Raw genomic sequence first — 13,790 nt, 5'->3', positions numbered from 1 at the left:
AATAAATTCAATTTTAAAATCGATTCGGCCTCTATCGCTCACCCTTTAATGCAAGGGAAAAGTTCGGGAAAAAACTCTACCCACGTGCAACACTGAGAAAATGGGGTCAAGTGACTGTACTCATGAGTATCGATATAAATTCCGGTTTGTCCACAGTTAATACTTATTCTGATAAATACTACATGAACGTAACTTATTAAACACCAAAAACACTTCAATGTATGCCAGGCGTGTGGGGGTTTTGACCTGTATAACACCCATGACGTCATAGTTTGGGGCCTAAAAATGGCGGTTGAAAGTGTAAATGACGTTTCGTGAATAAATATTCCTGGTAGTGTTTCGTTTGATGGAACCACAAATTATGATTGGTCAATACTGGGACCAACGACCAGTACAATTTGTGTCCCAAATTATGATTGGTCAATACTGGGACCAACAACCAGTACAATTTGTGTCCCAAATTATGATTGGTCAATACTGGGACCAACAACCAGTACAATTTCTGTCCGACATTATGATTGGTTAATACTGGGACCAACAACCAGTACAATTTGTGTCCCAAATTATGATTGGTTAATACTGGGACCAACAACCAGTACAATTTCTGTCCCAAATTATGATTGGTCAATACTGGGACCAACAACCAGTACAGTAAAAAAAAATCAATCGGGATTCTCCAGGGAATAGAAACCACACCAATTGACTCAATGACAGATCTTCACGTGCAAGTGTTAAACCACAGGACCACCCAACCCTGACCCTACAATTTATTATAATGGAGTCAATATTTCTTCATTATTCAAGTTACACACGGCTGAAAAGTTTGTTTATTTGGTTGTAATTTGGTCTATTTGAAGACAAACAAAATGAAATGAAATTGGGTTTAACGTCCTACAGTTCTGCTCCGAACTGGGCTAATGAAGACGGGCATACACCATACAGTGTGCTATGAGGGAAATTTTGCCCGGGCAGCGGCGCTACGGCATACTCTTATATCGAATTCCAACTGTCAAGGGATCTTTTATGTGCACGCCAATGTGTACACGGGATATCATTTTTTCGTCCAATCCAAACTACTTGACAACTATCCTTGTCAGGCCCTCTGGCTTGCATCAGTGACATGGGGGAACCACGCCGGAAAATATGGAAGAACTTTCTCGGCCAATGCTGGGATCGAACACCCTACCTCCAGGCTAGCGAGCCAGTGTCTTACCCACTTAGCCACCGTGATTCCCAATTGAAGACAAACACATAAAATGGTAATGCTGATGTCAACCGCCGTGATCCCACTGGTTTATAGCTCACACAATCAACTTGGCAAAACATGAACAGAAACTGATCATCATCGAACTTAGTCAAGGTATGGATTTAATAGAACTATTAATCAAGTCTCCACACCATTATCAAACTTAGTCAAGGTATGGATATAATTGAACTAATTATACTCCAGCAGGTATAAAATTAATTATCTCTACTTAGCCTAAGCAGAAACAACTAATCACAAACATTCACCTAATAAACAACAACAAGTTGGGACATTCAACATGGCGTCTTAGATACAAACAAACAAACATGTTAATACAATATATTCTATTATATTAGCAGTAGTATATTCATGTGATATATACAATATTAGGTTATGTTTAATACACAACATTATGCCTGTATTATATACAAATTATACAATTAATACACAACATTATGTCTGAATCGTAAACAATGGCTACCTCCTATTATTACAGTTGTTCTCTCAAATTTCAGTATCAAGCACATTAGAAACTGATTGAAATGTCTGATAAATAAACCAGATACAAACAGTTATGTACTATTCTGTCTGATAAATAAGTCTACAAAACACTGAACAAATCTTCAGGATCTATATTAGATACATTAGAATTATTAGAACTACTTTTACTCATCCGACCTCGACCACCATCATAGCTAAAAATATAAATATATATATATTATATGAATTATATGATTGACATTAAATAATATAAAATGGGGTTTAACGTCCTACTGTTCTGCTCCGACAGGGCTAATGTAGATTGTAGCACAAATTAGAAATTTGCTCGATTCTGATTGTTCGAAAAATGTAGTTGGGTGGTCTAGTACAACCAGGGATTCGAAACCACGCCAGTTGACTCAATGACAGACCTTATGATACAACATGCAAATGCGAACCATTATAAATTACCCCTCATTGGATGTATTTCTAGTTATTTTAGATAAATTATGTTTATAACAGTAATTACCTCTCATTGGACGTATTTCTAGTTATTTTAGGTAAAATAGGTTTACTTGGTGTCGCTGTTCTTACACTTCCTCTCTTTCTAGCTGACCTTAAAAATACAACATAATAACCATAATATTCACATATAGTTACCATAACAACCATCTGACTCAACACTGAAACCCTAGTGTATGAGTAATCTATCTGTTTAGTTAAACCCTACTGTGTATAAATTCTACCTTTTAACTATCGTAGAAGATGATGATGTAATCTCGTCATCCCCTAAATCTAACGATGAATCTAGATCACCAGTTTTACGGCCTACATTCTTTCTCTGACGTTTAGGTGGTGGCGTCTAAAATAAATAAATAATATCACTTTATATAGTACTTTGAATAGGTTTTCATCATTCAATAAATATTGATTATTGATATCATGTAATATTCAAAAATAAACAGAATACTGAAAGGGAAGTAACTCTATTAGTAAGTGCAGGAGGACCGCACTACACGCAAAACAAAAATCTACAAGATAAACCTGCAGACAAGACAGAAAATAGACATTGCACCAAATAAGCAAACATCAAATCCAGTGAATGATTTTATATAACCTACCTCTTCCTCATCTGTATTTTCTTCTTTATCGCTAGAAAATAAAAACAATGGTGATCAAACACAGACTCTACAAAATCTAAATTTTATCAAATAATGGGACTACTGCTGGCTTTCAGTAACAAATCATCAATATTGTAGGTGTTCAATAATTAAGGTCTATTTATGTAGCCAGGTACATGTAATGGCCAGGTGTTCAATAATTAAGGTTTATTTACCTTTCTTCTTTATTTGTTTCAACCTGTTGTTCTCTGTTTTGTCTTCCATTTCGGTCAGGTGTTCAATAATTAAGGTTTATTTACCTTTCTTCTTTATTTGTTTCAACCTGTTGTTCTCTGTTTTGTCTTCCATTTCGGTCAGGTGTTCAATAATTAAGGTTTATTTACCTTTCTTCTTTATTTGTTTCAACCCGTTATTCTCTGTTTTGTCTACCATTTCGAGTAGAATTCGACTGTGACACTGTAAAATGTAAAATATAATCTTATCATCTTCATTTCTATTTTTATATTTTTTAAACCAATGTGTTTATACATGTCTCATACATGTTTTGTTTGCTATGTCTGTGTTCTGCTGTGCAGTTTTCCTGAACAGCCTATTAAAAGCAGACGAAACAAATCAGAATACTTTCAAAAGAATATTTTTTTTTCTGGTAATGTTAATACCAGACTGGCTAATGCAGTTGGCAGGTCATACGACCACTGGTTAATACCAGTTATCATGCTATTGTTCACAATTGATACCGGACTGGCTGTCCTACAGTTATATCATGCTATTGTTCACAATTGATACCAGACTGGCTGTCCTACAGTTATATCATGCTATTGTTCACAATTGATACCAGACTGGCTGTCCTACAGTTATATCATGCTATTGTTCACAATTGATATTATTTTTCCTTTTGTACCAAAGAACCAGACAAATCTACCCTTGGGCACCTCAACCCTTTTTACCTTGTTAAAGATTTTAGTACTATAGACCAAACACAAAAATTATTTTTCTAAGATACTGCTACATCATTTAAAGAGAGCCTACCACCTGTTTTAATTTTAAATAAAGAACAATACAAATGGTCTCATTAATTATCGCATCAAATTGTTTTCTCCGGGTAAACTTGAATGGAAATGCATAAACATTGTAGGCTCAATTACCAAGTAAGCATCCCTGATAAATGTTATTGACAATAATACTGGATAATCATACATTTAACAACATGTATCAGATATTTAGGAAGGAATATATTGTTTTTGTATGACCTGATGATCAAGGGTGAAATAAACAGTATAAAGGGTGAGTTTTAGGTCACTAGGTCTGTTATTAAGTCAAGAGACATGAATCCCATATGTTAGTCTCAATATGATCAAGTCAGGGTGTACTTTAGATCACTAGGCCTGTTATTAAGTCAAGAGGCATGAATAATCTCAGGGTTTTTCTGCAGGTCCTTTGGTTTCCTCCTGTTGTTAAACAAACAGGTGAATTATTAACATGAGAGCACCATATGTTAGTCTCAACATGATCTAGTCAGTGTTAAGTTGATGTTAGTCTCAACATGACCTAGTCAGTGTTACGTTGATGTTAGTCTCAACATGACCTAGTCAGTGTTAAGTTGATGTTAGTCTCAACATGACCTTATACATGAGCAAGTTTCCAAAAGAATAAGAAATACAGATTTTAATTCCTTCATTTATACCCTCAGAAATAAAATGGGGTTTAACATCCTACTTTAACAGGAGACCTCCAGGTAAACGAGCCAACGTTTCACCCACTGAGCCACCGTGGCTCCCCATGTATATGCTGGGTGTGAAATAAAGATTTAGTCATCATAAATAAAACGGAATAAGTGTTACCTGATGTTCCATCATCTTTCTCATTATCATCACCTGTAATAACACATCAAATATAGCACGAGTTAGTGAGCGCTTGATGTATATGTTGATAAACTTGATCGTGCAACAGTTTCTGACTTAAAAACCACGGAAAAAAACTAGGGCAGTGGATAATCCAATAATTTATTGGGCTTCGATATTTGTAATAAACAGTCAGCGATTAAAGACAGCATCGTCTTGTATATGCAATGAATTCTCCTCCGGCTTCGCACCTGTTGCTAGGTACCGAGACAGCTAAGTCACTTGACACAACAATGACCTCTTTTGATCAATTTTTTATAGCAGGGGTATTCCCTGACAATTACAATGTTTTGAGAAGGATTTGAAGTAAAATTATAATAAATTAATTGATTTGAATATGTTTTTAAAAGTAATATAAAAATATTTTTTAACTGAAAATAATTATATGTAATATAAAAATCATTCATATTTGAGTCAAACTCATAAATCTAATAACAACTTGAGTCATATTAAAATATTCCCTGTAAACAAATTATTATACCATATGTTAATTGTGAAATGATCTTGTTAGTTTCAAGTGGATGTTAAACCCTAAAGTCTCTCTTACCTGAACCATTTTCTTTTAAATTTCTTATTTTTTCTTTTTTACTATTTAATATGGCCACAAACTAAAAATAAAAGATATTTATGTAGATGATAATAATTAACCGGGAGATCCTGACTTTGATCTTGGTGTTTGTCGAGAAGGTTTCTTGAGATTTTCCAGGATGCTTTCCTCATGTCACTGGTTCAGTAAGGAAAAGGATGAAAACTGGTGGTCCATTGAGTACGAGATGGTGTCCACATTAAAGAAGATCCAACAACTCGAACTTGATCAAGAGTAGGCAGAAACTACACTGTCCTGTAAAAATTACCATCACTAGAAGGCTTGATTTTGCTTTAACTCTGTAATCTTATCAAGTCTTTCACGTAATACCCTGCATATTTCATCATTAATTGTAGGTCGCCATGTCTGATTTGAGTGTTTATGTGTCCCGACCTCCGATTGCACAACGCTACTGTTCATGTGTGTGCAGTAAAGGGAGATAATGGCTAGATGTTGTAAAACTTGCAGTCATTGCTTCAGGAACATGGTGCTGTCCAGTCAAAATTTCTGTCCATTAAACCAATTTTCCTCCTTCAATAACCCGTGGTACAGGAACGTTAGACAGTAAACCATTTTTAGTTTTATTCTAACCCTAACCCTCAATAACCCGTGGTACAGGAACGTTGGACGGTAAACCTTATTTAGTTTTATTCTAACCCTAACCCTCAATAACACGTGGTACAGGAACGTTAGACGGTAAACCATTTTTAGTTTTATTCTAACCCTAACCCTCAATAACACGTGGTACAGGAATGTTAGACAGTAAACCTTATTTAGTTTTATTTAATAAAATATTTAAAACTAAAATTAAGAATCAGATTTTCTTATTGTGTCTTTTATTACACAAATACAAATGATAAATCATTCATACTTGGATGACATGTTATTTACCTTTGAAAATAAATCTTTTTCCATTTCTTCTTTTGCAGCAATATATTTTTCTAGCCTCTATAAAAGAAAAGTTGAAATTGGAAACAAACCTACAGAGCTGTTATTTTTTGACCTTGGGAAGAATTGTCATATGGTTAAAAAATATTTCAATAATTCACTTGCAGGTAAGTGTCTTTAATAGAGGGAGGAAACCAGAGGTCTCAGGGAAAACCAACGAGGTTGACAGGCAACTCTACACCTTAACGTGAAAATATTTAAAAATTACTGATTCACGAAACATGTCTAAAAACATGTAGAATGGACTAAACAGGCCCAAACGACTGCCATTCAATTTGGACTATTCAAGTATTTCACCAAACATAAATGATTAGAAATTTCAAAATAATTTTTTTCAATTTTCACTCATCCTAGGTATCCTCAGTGGTATCATTCCGTTCTACTCCACCATACCCTGGGTTCATTCACGGGGGAGACACAGTCAGTATCATCAATGGTATCATTCCGTTCTACTCCACCATACCCTGGGTTCATTCACGGGGGAGACAGTCAGTATCATCAGTGGTATCATTCCGTTCTACTCCAGCATACTCTGGGTTCATTCACGGGGGAGACACGGTCAAATTATCTGCCCTTGATACTTGTGCTATTTTTATCGACCAATCGAGTGGGTGAAGGGAATGTAAATCTTTTAGAGAGCTATCTTCTGGGTAGAAAACAGTGTATTTTAGTTAATTGCAAATCGTCGTCTGAATCTGTTTTGTCATCTGGGGTTCCCCAAGGTTCTGTTCTTGGTCCGATTTTATTTACCCTCTATACGTCACCATTAGGAGATATTGTCAGAAAATATGGTCTCAGCCTTCATTTGTATTTGATGATACTCAATTATATATTTCATTTACACCTAATTGTCCATCTTCTTTCAATTTATCAAAATTGCAACTTGAGAACTGTATTAGTGAAATTAGAAAATGGATGTCAAAGAACTTTCTAAAATTGAATGATGATAAAACCGAATATTTGTTATTAGGCTCAAGGCATCAATTAAGTAAATCTGCACAAGATAACCCCCCTGTTGTAATTGGTAATTGTGATATATTTTCATCTTATTCTGCTGTAATATTGGCCCTATCTTTGATAGTTTTATGCTTATGGGAGCTCAAGTAAATAATATTTGTAAATTGTGCTATTTTAATATTAGAAATATAGGTAAAATACGTAAATGTGTAACTGTGGAGGCCACTAAGTCAATTGTTAATTCTCTGGTCACTTCTCGATTAGATAACTTTAATTCACTTTTAGTTGGTTTACCTTTAAAGCTTATAGATAAATTACAAAAAGTACAGAATACTGCGGCTAGACTTGTTACTTTAACTAAGAAATGTGACCACATAACTCCTGTTTTATATAATTTACACTGGTTACCTGTTAAATATCGAATTGATTTTAAGATTTTATTACTTACTTTTAAATGTTTAAATAATTTAGCTCCTGTTTACCTCTCAGATCTTTTAGAACTTTATACACCTGGCTGAACATTACGTACATCAGATAAACTACTTTTAAAGCCCAAAACTGTTCAACTAGTCTCCTATGGTCAGCGCTCTTTTAGTTATCAAGCACCTGTTTTATGGAATAATCTACCATTTAGTTTAAGATGTTTTACATCTCTGTATTCTTTTAAAAAACAACTTAAAACACATTTATTTAATCAGGCTTTTAACTGACTCTGTATACAATCGTTAACATGCCCATAATCTTGTTGTTTATGTGTGATTTACATTGTCACTTTGTAAAGTGCCCCTGAACATGTTATATGAAAGGGTGCACTATAAATATGCTGTAATAATAATAATAATAATAAACAATGACGCTATGACTCGTATGTAAACTGTTTTTTGATTGGTTCAGAGTATAATGAAGTAGAATGAAACCCAGGGTATTGTGTGGAGTAGAATGGAGGGTATTGTGTGGAGTAGATATCACTGGGGATACAGAAGATGATTTTCACTATACGTACACACATATTACATTAATATCTGCTTTTTGGAACCGGGGGATCACGTGGCTAAATGGGTAAGACGCTGGCTCGCTAGTCTGGAGGTCGGGTGTTCAATCCCTGCATTGGCCGAGAAAGTTTATCCAGATCTTCCAGCGGGGTTCCCCCTTGTCAATGATGCAGGACGGAGGGCCTGACAAGGACAGCTGTCTAGTCCTTCAGATGAGACGAAAAACCGAGGTCCCGTGTATATATTGGAATGCACGTAAAAGATCCTCTGGCAGTTGGAATTCGATATAAGAGTAGGTGATAGTGCCGCTGCCCGGGCAAAATTTCCCTCATAGCACACTGTATGGCGTATGCCCGTCTTCATTAGCCCAGTATAGGAGCAGAACAGTAGGACATTAAACCCCATTTCATTTCATTTCATTTCTGCTTTTAGAACCATTTTCAACTATTTTAAGCTTCCAAAGAATAGTCGAGCCATACACACTTTAAACAAATAGATTATTATTATCTTATGAGGTGGGAAAATATTACAGCCATCACTTTGAGACAATATTACCCAAAGGCTTCACAATTAACGGCTTGGAACAGTTGCTCATGCTTGGTGAGGGTTCGCACTGCTCTTGTATATATATATATATATATATATTTATTTATGTTGATACATGCCTGATAACGACTTGTGAAATCTTGTTGAAACGTCACAGTGAAATAAACCATAGTAATTGTTATTTGAGACAGTACTACATTGTAATCATCTAAAACGACAACGCTCGATCTTGGTCGCTAACGATTAAATAAACAGATTATTATCTTATAAAGGTGCGTAAATATTACAGTAATATCAAATATATTTTAAATACTACAGTAATATCAAATATATTTTAAATACTACAGTGTCATCACCTTTAACGCCATCATCCGTTCTTGTGACAGTCTGTTATTATCTGTTTCTAGCTGTTTAAGTTGATGTTGATCTCGTTCACTGTTGACTACGCTATGATTTAATATCGTACATATACCAGTCCCTGGGTCATCTTTTAACATTAGAGTTATACATCCTAACTGAAACTATAGAACATATACCAGTCACTATAAACCTATACCAGTCACTATAGAACATATACCAGTCACTTTAAACATATACCAGTCACTATAAAACATATACCAGTCACTATAAACATATACCAGTCACTATAAAACATATACCAGTCACTATAGAACATATACCAGTCAGTATAAACATATACCAGTCACTATAAACATATATCAGTCACTATAAACATATACCAGTCGCTATAAACCTATACCAGTCACTATAACCCTGCTCTACCGTACTGAAACTATATTGTATATACATTATTAATATAATAAACTCCAGGAAGTCAAGAATTGTGGGAAATACCACTCCTCCTAATGCCTGCAACAAGATCTTAATATCTGTAAACTATTTAAATACAATTCGATCCCTGCATTGGCCGAGAAAGTTCATCCAGATTTTCCGGCGTGTTCCCCCCTTGTCAATGATTACAGGACGGAGGGCCTGACAAGGACAGCCGTCTAGTCGTTCGTATGGGACGAAAAACCGAGGTCCTGTATACACATTGGTGTGCACGTAAAATATCTCTTGACAGTTGGAATTCGATATAAGAGTAGGTCGTAGTGCCGATGTCCGGGCCAAATTTCCCTCATAGTACACTGTATGGCGTATGCCTGTCTTCATTAGCCCAGTTCGGAGCAGAACAGTAAGACGTTAAACCCCATTTCATTTCATTCCCTTGAGAGCGTCCACAAGATTTTTCAAAGTGATCAAAAGCATAACTCTGACAGTAATTATCGGAAATCGTTGAAAATAAATAGGATTCTTCATCTCATGACCATAAACACTGTGTAGGAATTACTTTAGCCTCTAGAAGGTCCACAAGTAAATATGGACGCTGGACGGACAGAGGTGACGACAATATTTGACCATATTTCAATCGGATATTAACATTAACCTTGAGAGCGTCCACAAGATTTTTCAGAGATCAAGGGGCATAACTCTGGCAATAATTATTTAAAATCTTTGAAAATCAATATAATTCTTCGTCTCATGACCATAAACACTGTGCATGAATTACTTTAGCCTCTCGAAGGTCTACAAGTAATTATGGACGCTGGACAGACGGAGGTGACGACAATATTTCAATGTGGGCGTATAAAAAGTGAACAAACAATTTACCTTAATATCATCTGAGGTGACATGTTTCTTCCACACCAATTCAGCTGTATCATCATTTTTAATTTTAACACTGTATTCAAAATTCACTTCATTATCATCTTTGATGAAGGCTTTTTCAGTTTGATTAAAATACGAGGTAAAATCCATTTTTAACCTTTTACGCTGTTTGTCCATATTATCAGCTGAAACTATAATAAAATGGAATTTATAGATACATTGTCACGAAAGTATTTATCCTGTGGTTATTTCCAATAAAAGCAGGGCAAATTTGGTTTATATGAAAGGTATAGACCCACAATCTTACTAGAAAAATACTGGATTACCCCAAAAATACCCATGGGGCAAGAACTGGGCAAAAATGTCAGGGTTTCACTAACTGGCAACCCGATTGTTGTCTGCCAGCTTATTGTGTGCTAGCTTGACTCCGGGAGCGGTTGTAATTTTTGATCAAATAGTTAGGTGGTGTTGGGAACATTGAGGGGTGTAATAAGGCCAAGAAGAGGGAGGGTCAGCTGGTATGTAGGATGGTTGTAATAAGACCTAGAAGAGGGATGGCCAGTCGGTAAATCGCTCAGGGGCGGAGGGTGCCCATAAATATATATTTAATTCTTTTTAACGTCGGCATGACCGGTACTCCTGCTGCTGAATAGGAAGTGGGGGTTAGTTGAACATAACTATTTTGTATACAAGTCCCTATATCCCCCATGTATACAAGTCCCTATATCCCCCATGTATAACTTACAAGTTCCTGTCCATGTTGATTGTCCATCCGTTAGTAACAAGTTAAAACCATCTTCTTTATCCACTGGTATCGTCGTTAACAGAAAAAACTGCTGACTTCCATCGGTTGTAATCTTTGAAAGAACCTTTTTACTCATGCTTTTATTTTACACTAAAACAGATTTTGTGGATATTTATCACAAAGCTAATATTAATGGAGTAGCTATCATGGATATTTATTAAAAAATTAAAATGAATAGGGTTGATATCAACGCGTGAGTTTGGGGGATTGATTGATGTCATGTCAGTAATCAGGCCTACTATGTCATTATTAGGTAGGCCTACATCGACCTGGCTAATATAGACCAAAGTTCTTTTCCGGGAACAAAATAGTATAACTGAAACCTTCATCTGTTGGCTTGAGACCAGAACAGGATACACTGGGCAAAACAGATAATGTGCATGGGCTAGTATACGTAAGGCCAGGGTTAGGGTTAGGTTTGGTGCTAGCGCTAGCCCTGTTTACATCTCGTGACCTTTGACCAAACTTGAAGTTGGCCTTATCAAATAGATCTAATGCATGTGCATGTTAACATGGTAAGAGTTATCTCCTCCTTTCTACCAAATTTCACCCAAACGAAATTACGTAGCTAATTAATTTTCACACTTTTTGATATTTAACAAAATTAACCTAATACTCATATAAAATTTAACTTAAAGAACAATTTTGATATCCACATGGAATGAAATTGATTAATATTTTTGGTTCACAAAAGGGTTTATTGTGGAGGTTTTATATTTGACAACAACCAACGTCATTCTACACTCACTGACTCAGGCCATTTAGTTAAATGGTTGTTTCCAGTCGATCTGACTCCAAATCTGACTGGAGAATATCAAAAGCTGGGTTGTGGGTAGGATCGTACCCTGGGAATATAAATGCCGATTTATTTGTGTCTGTACTTTGTGGCTGTACTTTGATACTGACATTGATAAAGAGCGAAGCTCCACAGCCCAGTGCTTGAGCAAATCTCTTTTCCAGTAACACTGGAGCGTAACTAAAACTGTCACCCACAGACTGTCGGTTAAAAAAAAATTCAGACCGGAACCGGACTGGGCAAACCTGGTAACGAGCATGTAAATTTACCAAATCTCACCCAAACGAGATTACGCATCTTATAGAAATATTTCTATGACACGTCTAATCAATGACGTCACATATTTTTGACATCAATGAAAATAATTCTCACAGTTACACTGTTTTGTTCTTTTTTTTTAAAACAAAATTAATTAATCATACAATTTAGATCTAAATTAAAATCAATTCGGAAGATAGGTTGCCACGCAACGAAACTAAGCACACAGCCGCTATATCGTCAGGGCAGTCAACAAGAGTTGTCGCATATTTTTACTCTTTTCGGTAATGAAACATCTATAATGTACATTAAAATCTGATTAACAGTAACAACTCATTAAGTAATTATCAGAAAACCATTAGAATTTGTTTGGTTTTTATAAAGTTCTGCCCCATGCTAATGTTTTGTATCCAAAACTTTTAACATCATGGATTTAGTTGTTCAAGTCATAAAAATTCATTAAAAAATCAATATACTTGTTCATCTCAAGACCTTTTAAACTCTGTGTATCAATCTGAAGTCAATCGGATGATAACTTCAGCCTCTGGAGTGTCACAAGATTTTTCAAAGTGATCACGAGCCATAACTTTGGCAGTAATTTTAAGAAATCGTTGAAAATCAATATGATTCTTCATCCCATGGCCTTGAACACTGTGCATAAATTTAAAGTCAATCGGATATTAACTTTAGCCTCTAGAGCGTCCACAAGATTTTTCAAAGTGATCAAGGGCCATAACTCTTTCAAAAATTATCCGAAATCGCTAAAAATCAATAGGATATTTCGTCTCATGACCTTAAACACATCATCAGAGCCGCTCTACTTCAGGCAATGCCTTACTGTTAGGCCTACATATATTATAGCCTATATGTGGATCTTCCGGCATCCACATCAATGAGGCGGGTATCAAAATGGTATTTAAAGAATATATTATTGACACATATAAAAAGTCAATCTATAAAAAAAATAACCCGTTAGCCTCTGTAATTTAATTATTTTACTATATTTGTAAAGTTTGTTGTTTATTTACAAATTTACTCCACTTTTGACAGCCATATTGTAACAAAACGTCAGATTGGTGGATTTAAACGAAACGAAATATAAAAGTATACATCTGCCAGCTTGCAGTCTATTGAAAATAAAAATTTGCAAACTTTTTAGCAATACAAATTTTTTTTTATTCTGACATTTGTTTCAGTGAAATAATTTTTAAAAGGTATAATATTTCTGATATCATTCCGTAGCAGATTAGTTGATAAATTTTTGATTTAGGTTAAATTTAATACTGGTTAAGGAAGCCTAAGTAAATGGCTATGAATATAAATGACTCAAAGATCGCGTCTCTTCCATCCTGCAAAATTTGATTCTATTGGACGATATAAATAGATGATCCACTCAAAATAGATTTTATTAGCTTTCGGAAAAATCAACGCGTTGAACTTTCTCATGGTCTGAAGAAAATGGTTAGTAAATTTGTCAATTAAATAT

General features: G+C 35.2%; 1 long non-coding RNA gene across 7 annotated transcripts; it reads right to left on the bottom strand.

The window, feature by feature from the left end:
• Positions 1-1,579: 1,579 nt before the first annotated feature.
• LOC126825367 (uncharacterized) lies at positions 1,580-13,374 on the bottom strand. Of its 7 annotated transcripts, none has more exons than XR_007681922.2 (12): positions 13,274-13,374; positions 11,191-11,340; positions 10,449-10,636; positions 9,134-9,298; positions 6,226-6,282; positions 5,296-5,356; positions 4,689-4,721; positions 3,063-3,303; positions 2,848-2,878; positions 2,473-2,588; positions 2,256-2,342; positions 1,580-1,941 (listed from the first exon to the last, which is right to left on the bottom strand). It is a non-coding gene; the product is annotated as an uncharacterized LOC126825367 (long non-coding RNA). The 7 variants fall into 7 exon arrangements; XR_007681925.2 differs by having other exon boundaries at positions 13,333-13,365; XR_007681923.2 differs by lacking the exon at positions 13,274-13,374 and adding an exon at positions 12,781-12,968.
• Between the last annotated feature and the right edge of the window lie 416 nt (positions 13,375-13,790).

The sequence above is a fragment of the Patella vulgata genome, chromosome 6 (assembly GCF_932274485.2).
Source record: "Patella vulgata chromosome 6, xgPatVulg1.2, whole genome shotgun sequence".
NCBI classification, from domain to species: domain Eukaryota; kingdom Metazoa; phylum Mollusca; class Gastropoda; family Patellidae; genus Patella; species Patella vulgata.
This window is presented reverse-complemented; position numbering and strand designations above follow the sequence as displayed.